The 20,880-nt window shown below is 40.1% G+C and overlaps 1 protein-coding gene across 10 annotated transcripts in view; it reads left to right on the top strand.

The window, feature by feature from the left end:
* Positions 1 to 20,880, top strand: part of gab1 (GRB2-associated binding protein 1) — a 51,976-nt gene that overhangs the window by 10,887 nt on the left and 20,209 nt on the right. Inside the window, exon 1 of one of the 10 annotated variants that reach the window (XM_034129986.1) lies at positions 351 to 523. The exons of 7 other annotated variants lie outside the window; for them this stretch is intronic. The gene's annotated coding sequence lies outside the window, so the exon portion shown is untranslated. Of the gene's footprint in view, positions 1 to 350; positions 524 to 7,692; positions 7,759 to 11,613; positions 11,739 to 20,880 lie in introns of those variants that run through there. 2 more of the 10 variants (XM_034129985.1, XM_034129984.1) reach the window with 2 other exon arrangements.

A 20,880-nucleotide genomic window follows, 5' to 3' on the forward strand; every position in this document is an offset into this window, starting at 1 on the left:
AATTGTCATTCATTTGCATTTTTATTTGCTTTTAAAATGCTTAATTTAGTTGTTTTAATCATTGTGTGCTTTTAAAATACAGACAGATGGACAGAGAAAGATGGATGGCCCTTTGCTGTTCACCGCTGGTCCTGTTGTGGCCACTGTCCCTGATTGCATTAGAGTTACCATGGTGCAGCCCGATATCTTTGGCCTGGCCTCAAGCCAGAGGACGTGGTTCAACTTGCACACACACAAACACACAAACACACACACATGCAATGCAATGAGGGAGACACAGAGATGCAGCAGCCCCCTGCTCTCAGAGATACGTTTCCAGTGTGATTGGAAGCTGAGAGTGTGGAGGACCTCCTCCATTCGTCCAACTACTTTCTTGGCATTTGTCTGAACTTTCCCTGGCACTCTGCTCTTCTTTTACGCTTTTTGCCGGTGTGTCTTAGAAACCTGTGGAATACTATCTTTGCCTAAGCATGGCGTTTGGATAATCAACTTCTAACTTTTTGAACTCCAAACACAGCTCAAGGTTGGTAATTTGAATAACTTGACCTTCAATTACAACTTGGAAATATTATGATATACCAAATGTACCTTGTTGACATTCATATGGACGCAAAACATTGTGGATTGTAAATAATAGTTTTCTGTGGTTTAAAGTCCTACTTTGTGTAAAGTTGCAAAGGGAATTTCCAATATAAACCTTTTATGATCAACCGTTTTAAATACAGGTGCTTAGTGCAACAGACACATTTACACAAATGATGGCTGTCTCAAAATCTGTGTTAATACCCCTCTGAATAGTACAAGTTGCACCAGATGCTCAGTAGTTCTGTTGAAACTGGGAAAATCTGCTTAAATATACAATATTTTAAGAGACATCTTAAATCTGACTTTGTGTTTCTTGGCCAGTTTTTAGAACGTAAGAAAGGTTGTGGGTGATCTGGTAAGTGTAGAAACATAATCTATATAACATAGTCCTACTGTGACAGTTTATTTCTGAACTATTATGTCCACATTTGGCTAGACTGCACTGTGTACAGGCCAATTGGGGCTGAAAGGAGAATTGTTTCAGCCCCTCTCGTCAGTGGTCAAGGAACAGCGTGATCATGTGAACCAAGTCTGCCACGCCATAGGAATGTGTTGAATTCTAACGATGCTGCTTTGACAAGTGCATGTGACTCAAGAGCAAGAGCTTAGATTGGCGAGGGCAGCAAAGAGAGGCAAAGGCTGATGGAGCGAAAAAAGAGAGAAGGGGAGAGAGAGAGCAGGTAATCAAAAGAAAAATCCAATGGATAAAAGTGTCAGTGTTGTGGAGGAGCAGAGCATGAAACATTTTGACCTCGCGCTTATCTGGGAAAAAAACGGTATTAAACTGAAAGACCAAACAACAAGGAGATACTGTGAGAATGTGATAAACGTGTGCTTTGTGGACTAACGGTTTGTGAAGTCAGATGAGCCAGTCTTTATCTCCAGAACAGCTTTGCTTCTCATGGTTGAGAGTGGGCTGCCATCTGCACTCACAAACTGTCCTCAGAGTACACATTGAATAGAGCACTGTATGAAAAAGGCCAATTAAGCATTGAGGCTGGGAATCATTTTCAGCAAAGATTCCCAATAGTTAAATAAAGGAGTCATAGTAATTGTAGTGTCAATGTTTTAGTCAGGGAGTAACAGTACGTTTTAGTCAGGGAACAGTACGTTTCTGTCAGTGTGTGTCTTTATTAGAGGAGTGGTTAAACCATTAAAACAGTCAAATGCTTGTTCATTTCAAAGCAGCTGGTGTCATTTGACCAAGAAATAAAAACATTACTTCATTGTCTTTTATTAAGCAGCAGTGTGACGGGAACATCCTGCAAAAAAAAACTGTATTGATAGGTTTACAAAAACAGGACCTGAGAGTTAAAGCACAACGCTCATAACGGATGCACAACCTCCACTTCTCCGTGTCCTAAGCTTAATGCTGCTTCCTACTCTGTAGGGTAATAGGTATTGATTGGTGACCTGGATTTTACCCTTGCTACCACAAGTCAATGTGAGTGCATTTTCACCATGCTGGCGTGTATTACAAGAAAGTGAGAAAGATGCTTAGCAATAAATGTTCCCTGGCCACGATCTGATGTTCAGACTAGAATTGAACTCCAGGCATAAAAACTGCGAATTGGATCCTGATTGGTTCTTTACGGCTGTGTATTGGCGGTTCTTATCATTCGCAGGGTTAATACAATCTTTTATCCCTTGAATAATCTGATTAACATCCAAGTTACAATTAGAAAAAAACTTGTATACAGAACTTAATAAGAATAGACTGGACCACTTTTTTGTCTAAAGGAGGTCAAATAAACCCTTAATACTTTGTTCAGCACATAACGTTTGTCATGTGGCTGCTAATTCAGATTACCTTTTTAAATATAGTATATTATGTCTTTCTTTGCATCATTAGACCCTAGGTTGAATATTGCAGTTTAATAGGTACATAGCACTTTTAATCAGCATGCACTTTAAATACCCAATTGGTTGCTTTCTTAGCGGTGTTTCTTCTCAAGTGAAACGTACAGAATATACAGATAAGGAATAATAATACCAAGCACTAATAGCAAGTCTTCTCACCCATTTCAGCTGTTTTAACAGATTCAGTATAGTGCATACATCGTCCTGGTTGCAAACCGTACACCTCATATACTCATTTTATTCAGCATGAATTGTCAGTGAGATGGAGAAAATGGCCTCATAAAGCTGCAACCATTGTTGCACATGGAGTAATGCAATGTAACTCAGGTTCACAAATAGAAAACTGATGCTGTCATTGCAGTCTGTTGCTTCCTCTTTCTATTAGCTAAGAACATCTGAGGGAAATGAGTTAAAAACATATAAAAAGGTATGTTTTTTAAAAATATTTTAAGCAACATGTCTTTTGTTGAATAGCTCATTATGATGGAAGGCTAATTGTGTGTTTTTAAGTTATATAAGACAAGATATAAGCAGTGGGATGCTTTGCCTTTGCTATTGGGTATTGGCCAAAGAGGTTATTTCATTTAGATTCTTAAAAGCAGTTAATAGATTATGGATATGTTGTAAACAGTGGATTTAAAACCTGGCCTTTGCCTGTTTTGCGAACTATACGTGCATTAGATGTCCATAACATCTAAAAGGCACAGACCTATAAATGTGTTCATGGGGCATTACAGAATTGTTGACGTTATGGTTCAGACAGAGTAGCTGTGCGACCAAGAGATGATGTGTGCAGGTGAGTCTGAACAAATCTGCAGGCATGCGAGCACACACCCACAGACACCAACCCACTACCAAAGAGAGACGAACATTTACAACAAATGCTGACATTGTTTTCGGGCCGTTTCTGTAATAGCCGAGTTGGAAAAATAGTTTGCATAGTAACCTTTGCTGCCTGTGTTGGTGGCTCAAAATGAATGTGTAAGAGGGATTCCACACATTCCTCCCTAAATGTGAATCACTGCATGGGAATCGCATGAACACGCATGCAGCACACCACCTCGGAGGTATGTGTTCACACCACGCACATTCTCTTTCAACTGAAAGTGAAGGAGTATCATCTGAATGTGACAACAGAGAGTGGAGGTGTATAGCAGTTTCAAGGGACTGGCTGAAAATTGGAGGTGTGTCTTTTAAGTAGACAAGCCTCGGCATGCTCAACAGCTCAGCTCGTAAAACAGGACACCAAACATGGTTAATGCGAGCACTAAGAATAAGCGTGTCACGTTTCTGATATAAAACAGACGTCGCACAGCAGCATTCACTAAAACCCCATCCTTTTGTTTATCAATTGTATTGGAATAACTGTGAGCCCTAATTGTACTTGAATGTTGTTGCACCTCCTGTTTGCGGAGTAACCAGGTGCCACTTTTGTTTAATGCAACACGACGTGCGTATCAGAGTCCATTTCCTTATCTCTATGTAAGACATCTCAATCCATTTGCTACTGGGTGGACTCTAGCGAGAGAGGGATAATTAGATCATGTCTAAGGCAACCTCTCACTGGCCACTAAATGAGATTTGGAATAATTTTCATTGGGCTGATTAGATTAGACTGCTGCTGCTCAATGCATGGATCAGGATTGCTTCTGACATGCACACAGTGGACTAACACAGTATTAACAAGGCACCTACTAGCTTTTTTAATCGCATTGAATTATAATCAATCAAAAAGCATTAAAATGTAAACTACACTCTGTTGCTTCGTTAGTGTGTTATGCATTTAAAGAAAATCAATTTGAACATGCCCTCATTTGACAAATAAGCCACTCGTAAACACACACAAGCCCACAGATGCTTTTCAGTCTTGACAAGTCATCCATCTCGCCATGCAGTAGTCCCCCTACAGGGAGCAGTGGGACCTTCATGAGTTAGCCGCTCAACCCACAACCTGCTGTAGTGTGAAACCTTCTGCTTCACTGAGAGCTGCAAAGGCTGAGCCACTGCCGGCTCTTATTGAAACATTGAATGTTACAATGTCCCCGAAGGTCCATATTTATGATAATAGCAAATGGACATGAGTTGTGCATGATCAGAAAGAAATGAAAAGCCACGCTGTGAATTCAAAGTTGGATGGTGGGCACAGCTTGTGGAGCAGTGGCTGATATTGTTGGTACCGCCCACCTATCCTGGGCCGGTGTATTGTAGGTGTACTGTAGTGGAGAAGCAGCGTGTGATGGGGGTTGTGGTGGGCAGTTGTTGCCAGGGGAGGTGGTGTGTTATTTTCAGTCCATTGTGTCTATTTCCTGTGGGTCAGGGGTTATTGGAGCAGGGTGTTGCAGACTTGACGGAGTAAAGAGGAGGGGAGGGAAGTCAGCAGGGTAGGCAGGAAAGTGGCCAGACTCACTCGACAACAGCGGCTGGTCAGCAGCGTGCTTACCTTGCTTCTATCGCAATGTTTCTCGTCTTTATCCGTGCAAAGCGTGGACTCTTCAGAAGCAGGTAAGGAGCCATGCTTTGCATTTTGATAATCGCTGAGATAATCATTTCAAATGGTTTTCTTTCTTTCAATTCCAATATTGTTGTTGTCATCATAGTAGCATCTTTCACCTGAAGGTTAGGCTATAGCTAACTAACAAACAATTCTTCTACAACATCAGTTTGGAGACTTTGGTTTGGGGCGATAGCACCCCAAAACTATGGAAGACAGGAAGTGAGTGTAACATTGATGACTCTTGCATAACCTGTGACCTTGATGGTTGTGTTGTTTGATTTGTCAAGAGCATGGATGTCTCCACTTTGATTCAGTGTGACAGTATGTTCAAATGCAGGGATGATCTTAAGTGTTCAAATGTGATGTATTTCGCTGTCAAATCCTATACAGATTATTGAGAACCCTGCCTAAGCAAAGCAATAGCCATCAAGAGTGCCAATTTCAGCGAGTGACAGCTCGAACGTGAGGAGAATTTCCACTATGTTTGCAGTTTTTGCATTTAAATAAAAAATTCGGAGGCCACAGCAATCTAAGATAACGAGCAAAGTTCACTCAGTAAGCATAATTACTGTCTTCTCTTCAAGCCATGTTCTGCAGTCAGCTGTCACTTGTTTTTACGGTTAGCGGCGGGCTCACTGAAGTGTTGTAGTGCCGTATATTTGATTGCTTGTTGTTACGTTCCTGCACCTGACAGTGTGGAGAATATTATTATCTTCTTGTAAAGACATTCTATTTATTTTGTATTTAATCGTTTATTTGGCAGGGACAATGCACAGTAATGAACACTTAAAACATTACAATGTGTCAAGCGTAACAGTGCCAGATTTAGCTTTTGAGCTCATTTCCATCCGCAGTCCCTCACATAAAACATTTAAGAAGTTTACATTTTAAAAACATCGCAAAAACAAAATACATGATATGCAAAAGGTGCAAAAGAGCAAGAGCAGCATACACAAGTATTTATGACATGGTGATATAATATAGCAGCAACGACATATAAAGTGCAAGAGAAGCATTTACCAGCTTGTCTACCGCTATTATGCAGCCAGTTGAGTGCTACATAATTAGCTAACTCTGTTGCACTTATTATCGTTCGATTATATACAATATTACATAAGAAGACACCCTCACGTTTTTTTCACTAATGCCTGTTGGTGGCTGACAAATGATTATAAAAAGCAGGTATCACATAGGAGACACTTTATTTTAAACTGTGCCCGGGCCATATATATATATATATATATATATATATATATATATATATATATATATATATATATATATATATTCTTTTAAATCATAGTACACAGGAAAACCAGGTGCAAAACAGTGTCCCATTACCAGTGACCCTTTCAGTGGTATCTTCTTCTTTAAAAAAAACACAATTGTTTGTAGGTTGGTGCCAGAACTCGTTGTCCCTCAATGCATGTGTCTTCAAAAATAAATGAAAGGATTGAACTAGTTCCCTCTGTTTCTTTCAAAAATGTTTGATACAGGGTAATGGCTACCAACAAGGTCAAGTTTGACTGTTGTTTTAGTTGGGGTAGAGTAGTGCTGCTCCATGTATACTGTTTATATAGTTGCTTACAAGTTGATAAGTATGGTTTCAAACAGAAAAAGGATCCGTCTTTAACTCACCAATCACATGTCCTGCTTCCTCCAACACAGGGCAATCATTTTGTAACACACTTCATGAATAATCTGAGCAAATCATCAACTTTGGTTATTGAGTTTTCCCCAGTGAAAATGTGATTTCTTCTCTGCTTTCTACACTCAAAGCACAAAAGTGACTGTTTGGAACTGGGATGCAGACGAGGCCCCCCTATCACTGTCAACTGTGTGGCGTCTGAATCCAGTCCGCTGTGTTCTAGACAGCTTATGAGACATTTATTTTTGCAGCATTAGGTAAATGTTATTTAGAACAAGTTCTAAAGTTAGATCCCGACCAACCCCAAAACACAACCACAGTGACAAAAGGAGGCAAAACAGGAAATCTTTCTGCAAAGAGTGTGTGTTGGGACCAGACGACCAGGAAGATAAAAAGCGCCAACAAAGTGGAAACTTCCACAAAGGGATGTTTTTTTGCCTTGTGTGTGTTTTTTCTCTCCATTTCTGCATTTCACAAAGCCCAATGTTTCCTGGAAAACACAGTAAGAGGTAGTTGCTTTCAGTTTTGATGAAAAGGCTGTTTGTGCTGAACAGTTTCCTACATTATACGTAACTACTGAGGCTTCTGTGCTCCCTCAGTCATACATGATGTGAGGTTAATGTTTAAACCTGCTCCCTGTGAGTTAATGCTTTACCCTGTGAGCACGGTTTAAGCCTGAGCCTAAACTGTCTGTGTCGTGGGGCCGGGGGGGGTTACAGATTATTCAGGGAGCGTATTGCTATTGGAGGTGGCAGATGTGGTTCGAAGGAAATTGATTGAATCATCCCCATTTTCTGAAAATAAACAAGACTGACCGCACTCGGCCACCGTGCTGAGCTACCAATCTATCCTTCCTTTCTCCCTCCTTCTCTCATCTGCTACATCTTCCCCACCTTTTCCCTCTCACTGTCTCTCCCACTTGGTCTTTCCCTCCCTCTCACCGTGGATACTTTAATGAATCATACTGAATGATTACTTGACTGAGAGTTCCTGTCCCCGCCCTACGGGTAAGAGTTAGTACAGCTACGAATGCAACAACACATTTGCCTTTCCAAGATATGGAGTAACAGTGGTAATGTGGTCCAGAGCTCTGTGGAATAGGTACAAAGGACCATAGTATTGGTGGATGACAATACCTCAGAGAATATAAAAGCTGCTGTGGAAAACTTCGGTAAGCATCTTTTTTTTCCTATATGTAAATTCTCTTGTCAAAGTTTTGTGTAAAAGTTTGATAAAAGTTGAAACCTTGGTAAATGATTTGAGAATGTGCCTCTGTGTAGTAGAGATAATGACAGGGTGGATGAGGCTTATGATCGCAGCAGGAATATTAGATTTGGATGGAAAATAGTGTATGACATTGTCTTGTTATTAGGTCACCTGTGAAAGAGCATAAACTTAGAACACCTGTTTGCCTTTCAGACCGTCTTTTCATGAGAATGTTGGTCTTTGTGTGCGCTGTTTGCAAAGATAGCAGTATGACTACCAAGGTCTGTGTTCTTTGGACGGTTACCGTAGATTGTTGGAGCTGGGGTCAGATGGCGCCTGGCTGGGTGAGAATTTCACAGCTGCACATGAAAGAGGAATGACCGTGGGATGGCAAAATGAGGGAGAGTGCAAGGGGTTGTGTTGACAATGAAAGGGAGAGAACTGGCTTGTTTTGATCATAGGTGCTCCTTATGGATCAATATATTGTTGATGCATAAAAGATGCTAGCCCGCTGATGTATACTTCACTCTCTGGAGGGGCTCTTTGTGTGGACACAGCTGCTTTAAGTTGTTGTTTGAAAACATTGCTTTTTATTTTCTGACTCGAAGCAGATTAACAGACCTGGGCATTAACCGGGCTATTTTTATCGCACAGAAAAAAGCAGGCCCACATGTACACTGTCTTTACATTACACAGCAGATGTCAGTTAGCCAGTTTATTTCTAGCTAAGAAGGAATGCACAAGTGTTGCCTCCATAGTATATGCCCAGCTGCACAAAACAACTGCTCTGTTTTTTGGAACTTGACCAGAGGCTGGTGCTGCATCACATGCTCCATTGTCTGTAAGGAACACCATTCACGTATTATATGATTGTTTCTTATCAAGTTTCATATAAAGTCTCACATTGAATCTTGTTGTTGCACCTTGATCAGCAAGAAAACAACCTTTGTTTTTGAAAATCATTAGATTATAATCCTTAAATACACTAAAATGCCATTGACCCCATTGATAATTATGAGTTGATGTTAAAGGGGACCTATTATGCAAAATCTACTTGTTCATGTCTTTTCTACATCAACATGTGTCCCCTCTGTGTAAAGAGACTCTGAAACTTTCAGGAAAAAATATTTGCTCACTTTTTGTCCTGATCCATTTATATAAAAACCTGTCTGAAAATGAGCTGATCAGATTTTGGCCACTTTGTGATGTCATAACGATTTTTTGGCTTGTGTAACCATCAGCCAATCACCAACCAAGGTAACCCCCCCCCACCTTATCACCTGAATCTCCTCCTAGAGCACCATTGTGTTCTTTTTAACCAAATATCTCAGAGGGGCGTGGGGAGTGGCTCCTTATTTTCATCTAAAGTAAAAGACAGAGAATTAGCACTTTTGAAACAGGGCTGAAACAGAGGGGATTATGGGATGCTGCAATGCATGATCTGTTTGGTATTTCAGCCAAACACTTCAGAGACATGTTTTGTATATATCTGAGACCTATAATAAAGAAATGAAAAACAGTATAATAGGGGACCTTTAAGATATAAGTTTAACCTCTTAACACTGTTATCAAATATTGCTGATAAGTATTACTACATTTATTTTTGTTTATTTTGTCAACCCTATTCTGCCATCTCAAGTAGCTAGACACAAAATCATTCAAAACATTTTGGACTGGAATTTCCCAGCTTTACACTTGCTGCACCGTCAGCAGCCACAGAATGAGGAAGTATAACATTTATGAGAAACTATTCCTGCCTTAAACCCTTTTTCTTAATCCTTAATTGCACAAGTGTTTGTGGTTTCTCCTCATGCAGCTGATAATCTATTTTGGGATTAAATATGCAAAACGTACAACACTGACAGAAGTGTAAATGCATTGTTAGTCATATGCAGTCTTTTGAAAATCGGACGGTTTGTTTTTTTACAGGATTTCTGGATCTTGAGCTTTGGTTCTTCTGGAAGAATTGAGGATTGAGATTTCCACTGTTGTGTGTCTGACCTGTGTGGGAAGATTGGGCGACTGCACACAAAGCAAGGATGTGATGTTTTTGTTAAACAAAGATTTGTTCTTGTTTTCTCTTGGAGAGAAGAGAAATGAAGAGGTTGACTCTCACATGGGAGCAGCGCTATGCTGTGGACACGGAGGATAATTGATAAGATCAGAACCAGTTGAGAGTTTTTGCAGTGGGTGTTTGTTGGATGGAAATATAGGGGTTCATTTGGAAAACACTCACACCTAAGCTAGTGTTGCTGTTATGTTTGCCTGGGTGGTCCTATCCTTAGCTTACTTCTATTACGCTTTGTGTATTTCCTTTGCTGTTTTTCAGCTCAATCCCCTTGTGAAAAAATACTTTATATTTTCTACTAAATGGTTTATTTGGACAATCAATATCTGTCTTTTGGATTCATTATAACCACACAGGATTACTTTTACAATAGACTGCTGGCCCCATGTGTGGCAAAGCATTATCGGAAAACAAAGAATTGCATTTATATTTAATTCAGTGTAAATCAAATCACGACTGATTTGCCTGAACGTTTTTTTTGAAATGATTGCTCATTTACATCTCTGTTGTTGAGAGTGTAGGATTGCCAAAGTAAGGGTTGAAAGTCTTTCTGTTTTTGCAGGAAGGTGCAGTCTCTCAAGCATGACTTCGCTGCCTTAGGGCTAGCCAACAACGTCACTTGTGTTTGTGCTGAAGAGTGTGTATTTGTTTTGACAGAACGACGTGATAAAAAGAACATCATTGTCACTGAAATGTGAAAATAGCTACCATCAAACCTGCATGCAAAAAAAGACTACAAAGCAGAGGACTTCTTTGCAAATGAGTTCCTCAATAGTGTAAGGAAATCTGGGTAAGAGCTGTCCCACACTCTGTAAGCCCTTCTTATCTCCTGACTTAAAAGACCTCCAGTCACCAACTAGCTATCTTTGCAGCATAAGCAGAAAGGACTGGGGTCAATGAGCTGCTTGTGGATAGCTTTTGTGAAGCAGGCATGTAGAGGAAGCTGTCCATACTGTGGCATCTCTGACCTCTTTTATTGAGAGTGCAATAATAAGGAAATGGAATCATAAAAACCTTCAGGAAGCAGAGGGAAGCTCAGATCCAGGGAAGAGGATGGAGCCTTTAGATGCAACACTAGGAAGATAAATAAAAGGAGTTATCTATATTATGAGCTGAAGCAATGGATATGAAGATTAGGAATATTGCACTGCTGTAATCTGGGAGCAGGTCTGCATTGCTATAACCATTAAGACATGCACTGTGAGACGAGACAGGCTGTACAGCTCCCATAAAACACTGTCTTTACTACCTTTATGTTGTGCATTTCCTCTCGAAACAGGATGTCAGTATGGCACAGAGACAGATAGTTCTAATCGATGTCTGCCAGGATGTTAAAGATAGTTGGACGGTACAGGTAATCGCTTGATGTTTGAATTGCTATAATAATAATAATAATAATAATCACAGTGATAAGGTTAGAGCACGTCATATGCTGTCCAGACTTCCTTTTCACTTTGTGTGTAATTTATTTAAATTGTTAAAAACCGGCGTGGATGTGTCATGTTGCTCTGTGCAAGGCAGGCTTGTCTGCAGTTTTGCAATTACAGAATACATATGGTTGGCTAAATAACTTTTTGGGTCAAATGAACGATTCCACTAAATGTGTGGAGGTGCACTCCTACCTAATTTTTGGTAAGCTCAATGCACACCCTCTAGTCTCCCCTTTGTCCCAACCCCTCTTATTTAGAAGTGGCAGTTGGGAGGGTCTGGGGCAACCTGATTACATAGAACAGGAAGTCAAAGGAGGGAGAGGTCACAAACTACAGACCCTCACACACACTGTCTGAAGCACATGATAAGTCAGAAGGCGCAAACAACAACACGCAGCACTCCCAATCACACAGAAAATACACTCCTATGGATACACAGCCTGAAAGGTAGGGTCACTGTTTTCCAATAAGCTCTTCAAAATGGTTGTGTATAATCTGTCAACATTTGTGGGAATAATGAGTAGTGTATTTGATCCTATTGAGCTTTTAGGTGAGCTCAGTGTTGCTGGTGACAGTTAGTGTTTAAGACCCTGCAAGATAACTGGAAAACTTTCCCCTGCAGTGTTTATGTCTCTGTATGAAACATTTTCCTGCACACAGGTAGGAAAGAACCCATAGCAACAATGCCTTGGGGTCAGGGCACAGTGCTGATTAGTTCACCAAAGCTTGTATCGAGCCTGAGTTATGAATTTGAATTGGATTTTAGATTTTGTAGCACAACTTTCTAAAGCAGACATTGTTTTTTGAAATAGCCAGTGCTACTAGGTTATCAGGGTGTCCGCGGGGTCTTAAAAAGTATTAAAAGTTGATAAATCGACGTCAGCTGAACAGGCCATCGCACGCTCACTGCTTGATAGCGCGCGAAGGTCCGTTTACGCCGGTTGTTAAACAACATCGTTATGGGGAAATGCAAGTTTGCGTCCAAATGGTTGGAAGATAAGGAGGAAGGACAATCAATACTGTAGTAAATGTGAGGAAAAGTGTCGTCAATGTAACCGGTTAAAACTCAAAGTTGCGATGAGGTCTTAAAATGTATGGAAAGGGTCTTAAAAAAGGTCTTAAAAGGTATTAAATTCGACTTCAGGATTCCTGCATATACCCTGGTTATGAAGCTGAATGACTTACTAAGGGTTAGTTAACCTGAACTTTCCAAACAAACCAAATGTCTTCATGAGTTAATGTTAACACAAATATTCATTATAGACATGTTTCTTCCTGTAAAGAAGACCTACCACTATGTGCAGCTACTTTAGCATCAATTCACAGATAAACGTATAGACAAAGTCATTTTTTGTTTTTGTGCACATGGATCAGCGTTTTTAAGGTGTTCTTACATTATTCATTGCAACAGAGTAGTTCCCTACCCCACCTGCTTTGGATGCTCATGTCAGTTCAAGTGGTGCATTGGGTTTGTCTTACAAGACTCCATCAAGAGTGTTTCCTTTGACATAAGAAGCTGGTGGTGGAGTTGGCTGACATGAACCACTGGATGCTGGACCTCAGGCATGCACATCTTTCATGGAAGTCCCCTCGGCTTCCATCAAGCAGAGGGATGATGACGTTGGCCGCACAGCCTCTCTTAGCCAAAGGCCATGCACTCTCACTTGTGCGTTAACTGCCCTCTCTGGTGCTCAAGGATGTAAAAATAGCTGTTTAGCAAGAATCCCAGTCATGTCTAGCTAACAAAGACCGATTTATACAAGTTGCGGCATTAAGCATAGAGGAGCTTTTGTCCCTCCTCTCCTTCTCCTTCTGCAGACCTCGTCACCAAGGCCGCGAGCGCCAAAACCTCTGACGCTCTTGACACTCCTCTCTTAGAACAGCCTTTGTTCAGCACAGTCCTACAGGCCTGATAGTGAGGCTTAGGGAAGCACTGCGGTCTACAAGATTGCGTATTTGTTTACTGCATTTGTGTCAGATTGCAGCGTCATGAATGCAACTATTTCACTCTCAGGTATTTGCTCTAAAATCTCACATGAATTCTGGACTTAATTCCTTGGTTTGACCCTAAACTTAAAGATGAGACCTAGAGCATTTGACAGCACACATGGAGAGATGAGGCTTCAGGTCTTTAAAAAGTCCTACACAAACTGAGTATACCTGTTTCAAAGTCTTTTATACATATGGAAGAACCATTTGTTCAGTTACATGACCCGATTTAATGTTTGCAACTGAAGCCAATTGAACAATGTTGGCTGAAGCTATCGCAACAAAACAAATAAGGTAAACATGCTCTCTAATATGGCATGAAGTAATACATTTGATGTGTATTATTTCCACATGAACTGAGTCATATCACGGCACCTGCTGCTTCATTTACATTTCTCATCTGCTCTATGCTTCCCTACTCCTAATGAGAGTGCCGTGAAGAGTACATAGATAAACACTGACACACTGGTTTCTGATATGTGTTTAATTTCCTGCTTTGAAGACTGTGAGCGTAAAGCCAGTGCAAGAGAGATTTCTTTTTCATTTCATATCAACTGACTCTTAAGGGTCGTCTGGGTCTTATGGGACCACAAAATGTAATCTGGGTTCGATTTCTGGCAGATCAAACAATACCACATACTAATTTGTTTGGTTATCATCAAAATCTTGACCCTCTCTCCTCCATGTTTTCACCCTGCGCCCAGTCTCTCCCTCGCTTTTTCCTTTGCTCTGTGTTTTTCTTGAGGAACAAACAGAGAAGCTGTCCTAGTCAGGATGAGTCAGTGCAGCTGGGGCTCAGGTCATTTACCCACAGCCCACTCAGATGGGACAGATGGCCCGGCCAAGTGCTAACTTTGCACCCAGAGTCTGTTAGATAAGCTAATGCTAACACATACAAGGGGGAATTGGAGAACGTTTAGCTAATGAAATCAAAATACTCACGTTAAATGTAGAGATAAATGATGCACCACACATTTTTTTCACTTTTAAGAGCCTTGTGCGGCTGATTCCAATGAGTCAGGTTAGTTTTTAGTTTCTGACTTCCTCTGTTAGTGTTTGCAGGAAGAAAATACACATATCCCAGTCCAATATCAAAATAAATCCTCCACTTCACTCCAGCTATGTGTTCAAAAGTGGCTGCTTATTTACCTAGATAAGAATCCTTGTGTTATGTCTAATATGTAGTAGGGCTGCTCGATTATGGCAAAAAATCATAATCTCGATTATTTGGGTCAATAATTGATATCACGATTATTAAAAATTATTATCCATTTACTTTGAAAACATCAATTTATTGAAAAAGAAAATGTGTAGTATGTTTTTAACAGTTGATTACCCTGAACTTTAAGTATAATTCAATTGAAAAACCAAAAAAAAAATATTATGTTGTTTTCATAATCGTTGCAAGCCAAAATCGTAATTGGGATTAAAATACGATTAATTGAGCAGCCCTAATATGTAGACTGAAGATGAGTATTTTGGATTGATTCCAAAAACATGAATGCAATTCTGACAGCACAATTATTTTTAGATGTCTTATTTGTGTATCGGTACACAGACCATATATCTTTCCAACATAGTGAAAGATAGTGGCCTTTGAGCTCCTTAATTTGCTGTGTTCTTTACTTAGCCATGCTTATCCGGTTGGCTGTATGCTTTTGAGGAATACATCTGCATTCGAATCTGACAGCTGTTGCAGGTGTTACCTGTAATTGCCAAACATTTCTTTTTAAGAAGAGAAGTAGAGGTTTGTTTACATGTTGTCTTTGCACACGTCTTGATTGAGTGAACATGCAGCATACATTTCAACCTGTCATGTCATAGATTACATAGGTTTGACTTTGGACAGTACAACGCTTAAGATAAAGTGTGGGTAATCTATTAAGTGTCCTTTTAGAGCCCTATTATTGTCTTTGGTCAATTGCATTTAATGTGCCTGCATTAACACTCACTGACACTTACAAACCAGTTGTCACTCATCACATATTGTCCGACAACACTCCGTTAACCACAGATATGATCCGTTAAACTACTCCACCTGAATTAAGAGACATCATATATATATATAATATTATAAACTAGTCAGGGATCATTTTACTGCACAATGACTTTTACTTTAACTTCTTAAACATATTTCTGATAACAAACACTTTGTCTGGTAGAGTTTTGTTTTAAGTGTTTTATACTTAAGGATATCTGTATTTATTTGAATACCCATATATTTAATATTTTAAAAATCATAAATTCCAGCGAATCAGTTGTTGACAAGTCTCATCAGACAATCAGAGGCAGAGTTTAGCGAGTCATTTAATTCATTTCATTTAATCGTTTATTTAGCAGGGACAATGCACATTAATGAACACTTAAAGGTGGGGTATGTAATTTATTTCAGAAACACTTTTTGTTATATTCCATGGAATGCTCTTAACATCCCGATAGCAATGAATATATTAAATGCTTTGACAATAAATACATACAAACATTTCATCTGTGGAAGCCGTGGCGCTGTAAAAAGCACGGCCCGGCTAAAATAACTGGATGGCCTACCTGCCTGTCAGCCTTCCATCTCGTGCACAAACTTATCTCGTGCCCTCATTGGTCATGTGCACGTTCGTGTGTGTTGGAGGAGGGGCTCTGTAAGGAAGTCTGAAGGAAGGGGCAGATTTTTTCCGGTTGTGTATTTTCAAATTCTAGCTGGTTTCTCCAAAATTACATACCCCACCTTTAAAACAAGAATATGCAAATAGTGTAAATATCCTGGATTTTAGCTTGGAGCTAATTTCCATCCGCATTCCCTCACATAAAACATTTAAGAAAATGACATTTATACACATAGCAAAGACAAATACATGATATGTCATGCGTTCCCCATAGTAGGATCTATCATTTTGCGTCCTGAATGGACAGTTCTGTGTAATGTCCCATATAGTAACTCACAGGCCTATCTCAGTAACATTAGAGGTAAGGAGGATGAGTTTTAGTATGCAGTTTTGTGATGACAGTACGTTCTCATCAGCAATTAGTGCACTTAAAGGCCTATTAGGGCTGCATTCATCTATCCAAACCATGAGGTACAATTAGCCTTTTAAGTGCAGTACAGCTAAACTTTGTGGGGCTTGAGTGGTGTTGGCAGGATGGTTCACCAGCAACTAGTTTAGAAAATACAGACAAATAGATTAGATCATACTCTTGTAATAGGAGACTGATTCGGCCACACACTTATCAGCTGCAGGCTAAAACATAGAGCTCATTTCCTCTGTGTTTTTGTTCAAATCTGACTACATTTCGGAGTCTTACCATGTTAATCAACATGCAGTGGTGCCATATCGTCTCCTTCATTTCACTACTTCTCCTAGTATGGATTTTGGCAGAGCAGGGTACAGAGTAGGCCATCTTCAAAGTCTATAATTAGAATGCTTTGGAACATTTCATTTTTCATCTCTTGCTAAACGAAAAGCAGTGCAATGTTGCAAACCAGTTTCTTTTCTTCTGTAGATTTGTCTTAAGAATAAACAGGTGCCATTGGGGATAATGTGTCTTTTCATGCATCAGTATACAAAGAGTTCAACACTTATATGAACTGAAATATACACTGAACCTGTCTTTCTTGCTGATTGATATCAACAGACTTTTTTCATAAAAGGTTAATATGCCTATTTCCGAAGGTGTTGAACTATTAATTTAAAGGGGACCTATCATGCAAAATGCACTTTTTTATGTCGTTTATACATAAATATGTGTCCCCGGTGTGTTAGGGAACTCACGCAGCATCAGAAAATAAAACCCTCTCTCTTTTCCTCCGTACCCAAATCTCTAAAAACGGGGGTACAACGGAGCTGATCCAGATTTGCGTCCGATATGACGCAATATCGGACCCACGGCACTATCAGAAAGTTGCTATCAGAAACAATGCCCGACTGTTTTCGACGTAATATGGTCAGTGTTTACATTAGCATCGCTAACACTCAGAGCTAACCTGTACTGGAGAGCATGGGTGTTTCTCAATGTCGAGGACGCATGCTTGGTAGCACATGTCTTCCGAGTCACTTGCTTCAGAAGCGAGGCAAGAATCCTTCCTAGCCTCGGAAAACAAAGAATTGTGGAACAGGCTAACAGGTGTGCAGGTGTGCGTCATATGAGAGGCCCCGCCTTAAATGGAGCGCTATTTCCGCCAAAGATTTGGAAATAGGTCCCTGCGCAAAGCATTGTGGGAATTTTAAGACCGCGGAGTCTACACATGTGCAGCCTCAACATTTCTCGATAAGAAGTACGCCGGCCTCGGTAGAATTCCAAGTATGCTGGACATTGGAACAGTCCTTCGGCGGCACTCGATCACGTAGTATGCTTGAAATAGTGGCTCTGGAGCAGCCTTCCTCGACATTGAGAAACACCCCATGTGTGTGAAGAAGCAGGAAATAAAAAGGAACTCACCTTGTGGTATTACCGGCAAGAGAGAAAGCCTTTGAGCTCCATACTGTTTCAGAAATAATCCTTGATAATCCATGATATGGCGTTTCATCACAGCAGTATTTAGTTTAGACAGGAGCTGCCGGTCCCGCATGAGCTCAGACCCCTCCTTTTTAATTTTTTATTATTTTTTAATTTTTTAAAGCTTTATACCCAAAATCAGCACTTATGAAACATGAAGTGAAATAGAGGGATATGAGGCATGGCTAGAATGGGTGATCTGTTTGGTATTTTGAGCAAAACACTTCATAGACATGTTTTTTATATGTTTTTTTTATATATCTGAAACCTATGCTATTGCCTAAAAATAGCATGATAGGTGACCTTTAAGAAACATTATGACGGTACTTTTTCCTTTCCTTGGATTGTGTTCTTTCTTTCTTTCTTTAGCCTTTATTTAACCAGGTGAAAAATCCCATTGAGATCAACAATCTCTTTTTCAAGGGAGACCTGTGTTGAAATTAGTGATGAGAAAGCAGATGTGGCCCGTTGCCAGATTTGCAATGTTTTCTGGAGTTGAGACTTGTATAATTGCCCAGTACTCCTGACAGTGTCTAGGCCTACGTGATTTATAATAAAAACGTTTTTTTTGTTCTCATCTACTTTGCGAGTTTAAATCACCCAAAGTGTCCTTCTGGCCACAACCTTCAGACAGAGCTGAAGAAAACTAAAGTACAATGTCCTCACCACCTCACAGTGTGTGGTTCTTCTATTGTTTCTATCTCCTGTAGATGCAGCTAGTCTTCTTTAACTTTCTGTATTTTCCATTGTTTCCTCTCTTAAACAACAATAGTGTCCACTTTTGCATAACTCGTCCCTCCTCATGCACTTCACCTACTTATGTCCTCCACCTCTGCCTCCGTCACGCTCCAGTGATGTCGGGTCAGGAGGCCTCTGACGGCAGCGTGACTCCACTCAGTTGGCATCTACCCTCAACCCTCCCACCCTTCCTTCCCTGTCATCTTCATACTCAGACCCTCAATGCCCCCTCTGTCTGGCCCCCGTAGGCTGTAGGCCCTGGGTGGGCGAATAGAGGGTGTCTTCCTGTGTCTCACCCTATCAGAGGATGCTTGGAGACAGGGGGAGGGGGATAGCGAGGGGTTGGCGGAGACAGCTGCCATGCTAGGGAAGCCCCCACCAACCCCAGTCCAGTATCGTCCCATGCCGTCCCATTCCCAACGCTGGGCAGTGATCACTCGACTACAAACTGAAGTGGGGTCTGTGAATGATGAGTGAGCTGAACGCTTCAGACTTTGACTAGAATGGATGTATGTGTTTCCGGCAGTCATTAAGTACTGCAATGTGACTCTGACCAGCTGGGATTTAACAATGGATTATACCAAACAAAAAGCAGGACTAGATGCCCCATCATGTGCTCCATGAGTCTTTACAGGAGGTATGTACTGGTGGACAACTCAGTATTTGGCAAAGGTCATCTGGCAACACCGTGGCAGCATGTGTTATGAAGCTCTGGGTTCAAAGTACTCTGGTTCTGTCATGTTGATATTCAGTGTAATGCCAAAACATGAAGAGATGTGCAGACTTATTATTAGATCATTTCAAATGTCAAATGACATTATGTTGCCATAAGTTTCTGTTTTTGCTAAATAAGACAGTTTTGGGGGGAAATGGAGCAGTGGATTATTTGTTGTCAGTGATGCTGGGTTAGGTTTACTTAATGAGGAAAAACATGTTTTATGCTTGAGTCAAATGTCTTAGCCACAAAGAATGCTTTTCAACTACTTATAGGTAAAGCAACTCAGAGAGATACACAATAATATGTAGGAATGCATACCATTTACATTATTCCAAAGTCCAAATGAAAGGGAAACAAATGCTAAACTAAATGAGTCTGTATAAGTGTATCATTTGAGCTGTAGGTTTTCACGACACATTTGCACATTTTGAGAAAAAAACCGTGTTGTCTCACTTCAAGTGCTCGTCCTCCCACTGCGCTGTCAGTCCACATGCTGTTACAAAAAAAAGCAAAGCATCACTTCAGGCTGCAGCGCATATCACTGATACACTTTCAATCTGCCCACATTGGTTTTAAAATATGGTGGGAGGTAGAAAATAAATCGAATTACTGACCAGCTGCACGTAAATGGGGATTTTACAGTAACCTTATTATTGCCCTGCATGTAAATGTGTTCTCTGACTTCCTGCCCTAACCTGATTCATCCCACTCTCCTGATGTCTTGTGTGCATATAAACGTATTAAGTATCTTTATGCATGTCAATGAAAAATCACTTGCATCAGGTGAGAGAAGCTTTTGTTATGCATGTAGCTGTGTTGTCATATCATCAGTGATGTTAGGCATTGTGTTTGTGTTACTCTAGGTAGTGGTTTCATGTGTGAATCATTAGATACTGTTTTTATTTCTTTGCACATATCTGGTGCTAATTGAGTGGTACAAAACGGTGCAATTGTGCATGAGGGAAGCTGTGTGAAAGCCCACAGATGGAGGAGAGATGCTCACACTACCACACAGCCTGTCATGCTGTAACCATGCTAATGTGGCAGAGCAGAAGCAGAGAGAGCTAATTCTCTTCTGGTCTGATACTCTTTGAATTTCAGACCCATGTTTTCAACTGTGGTCCACATCTAGCTTCCTGTCACCTGGGGAATTATATTTCTGTGCGTTTACATGTTGAATTATTATAACTTATTGTCAAATATTCTGACGTGAATGCATTTTGTCTCGGATGCCCTAGGAGTAAACAGTTGTTGAACTATTTTCTGTAATTTATTTTAGATATTTTCTTGCTCTACTCATCTTGGGCCCTTTTATAGTTGTATGTTTTCAAATTAATATAGTAATTTATTAGTAATGCACTGAACAAAGTGACCTTCACAAAATACAAACATATAACAGAAAAAGATACCCTACAAAATATAGTTGCAACCAATAAAACAATAGTAAGAGCAAAATATATATTGTGCAACACAAATGTTACAATTCAGTCATTTAGGCAGTTCATTTTATATATTTATTGTTCCTTTTGCTTACTATATTCATCTTCTCTTGGCAGTTCTCTCTCTGATAATGTCTTCCTTATGTGATTTATACACTTGATTTCCTTTATGTGATATATTACATTCAGAGTGATTTCCATACGATATTCTTACGAT

The sequence above is a fragment of the Trematomus bernacchii genome, unplaced genomic scaffold, assembly GCF_902827165.1.
Source record: "Trematomus bernacchii unplaced genomic scaffold, fTreBer1.1, whole genome shotgun sequence".
In the NCBI taxonomy this organism is placed as follows: Eukaryota; Metazoa; Chordata; class Actinopteri; order Perciformes; family Nototheniidae; genus Trematomus; species Trematomus bernacchii.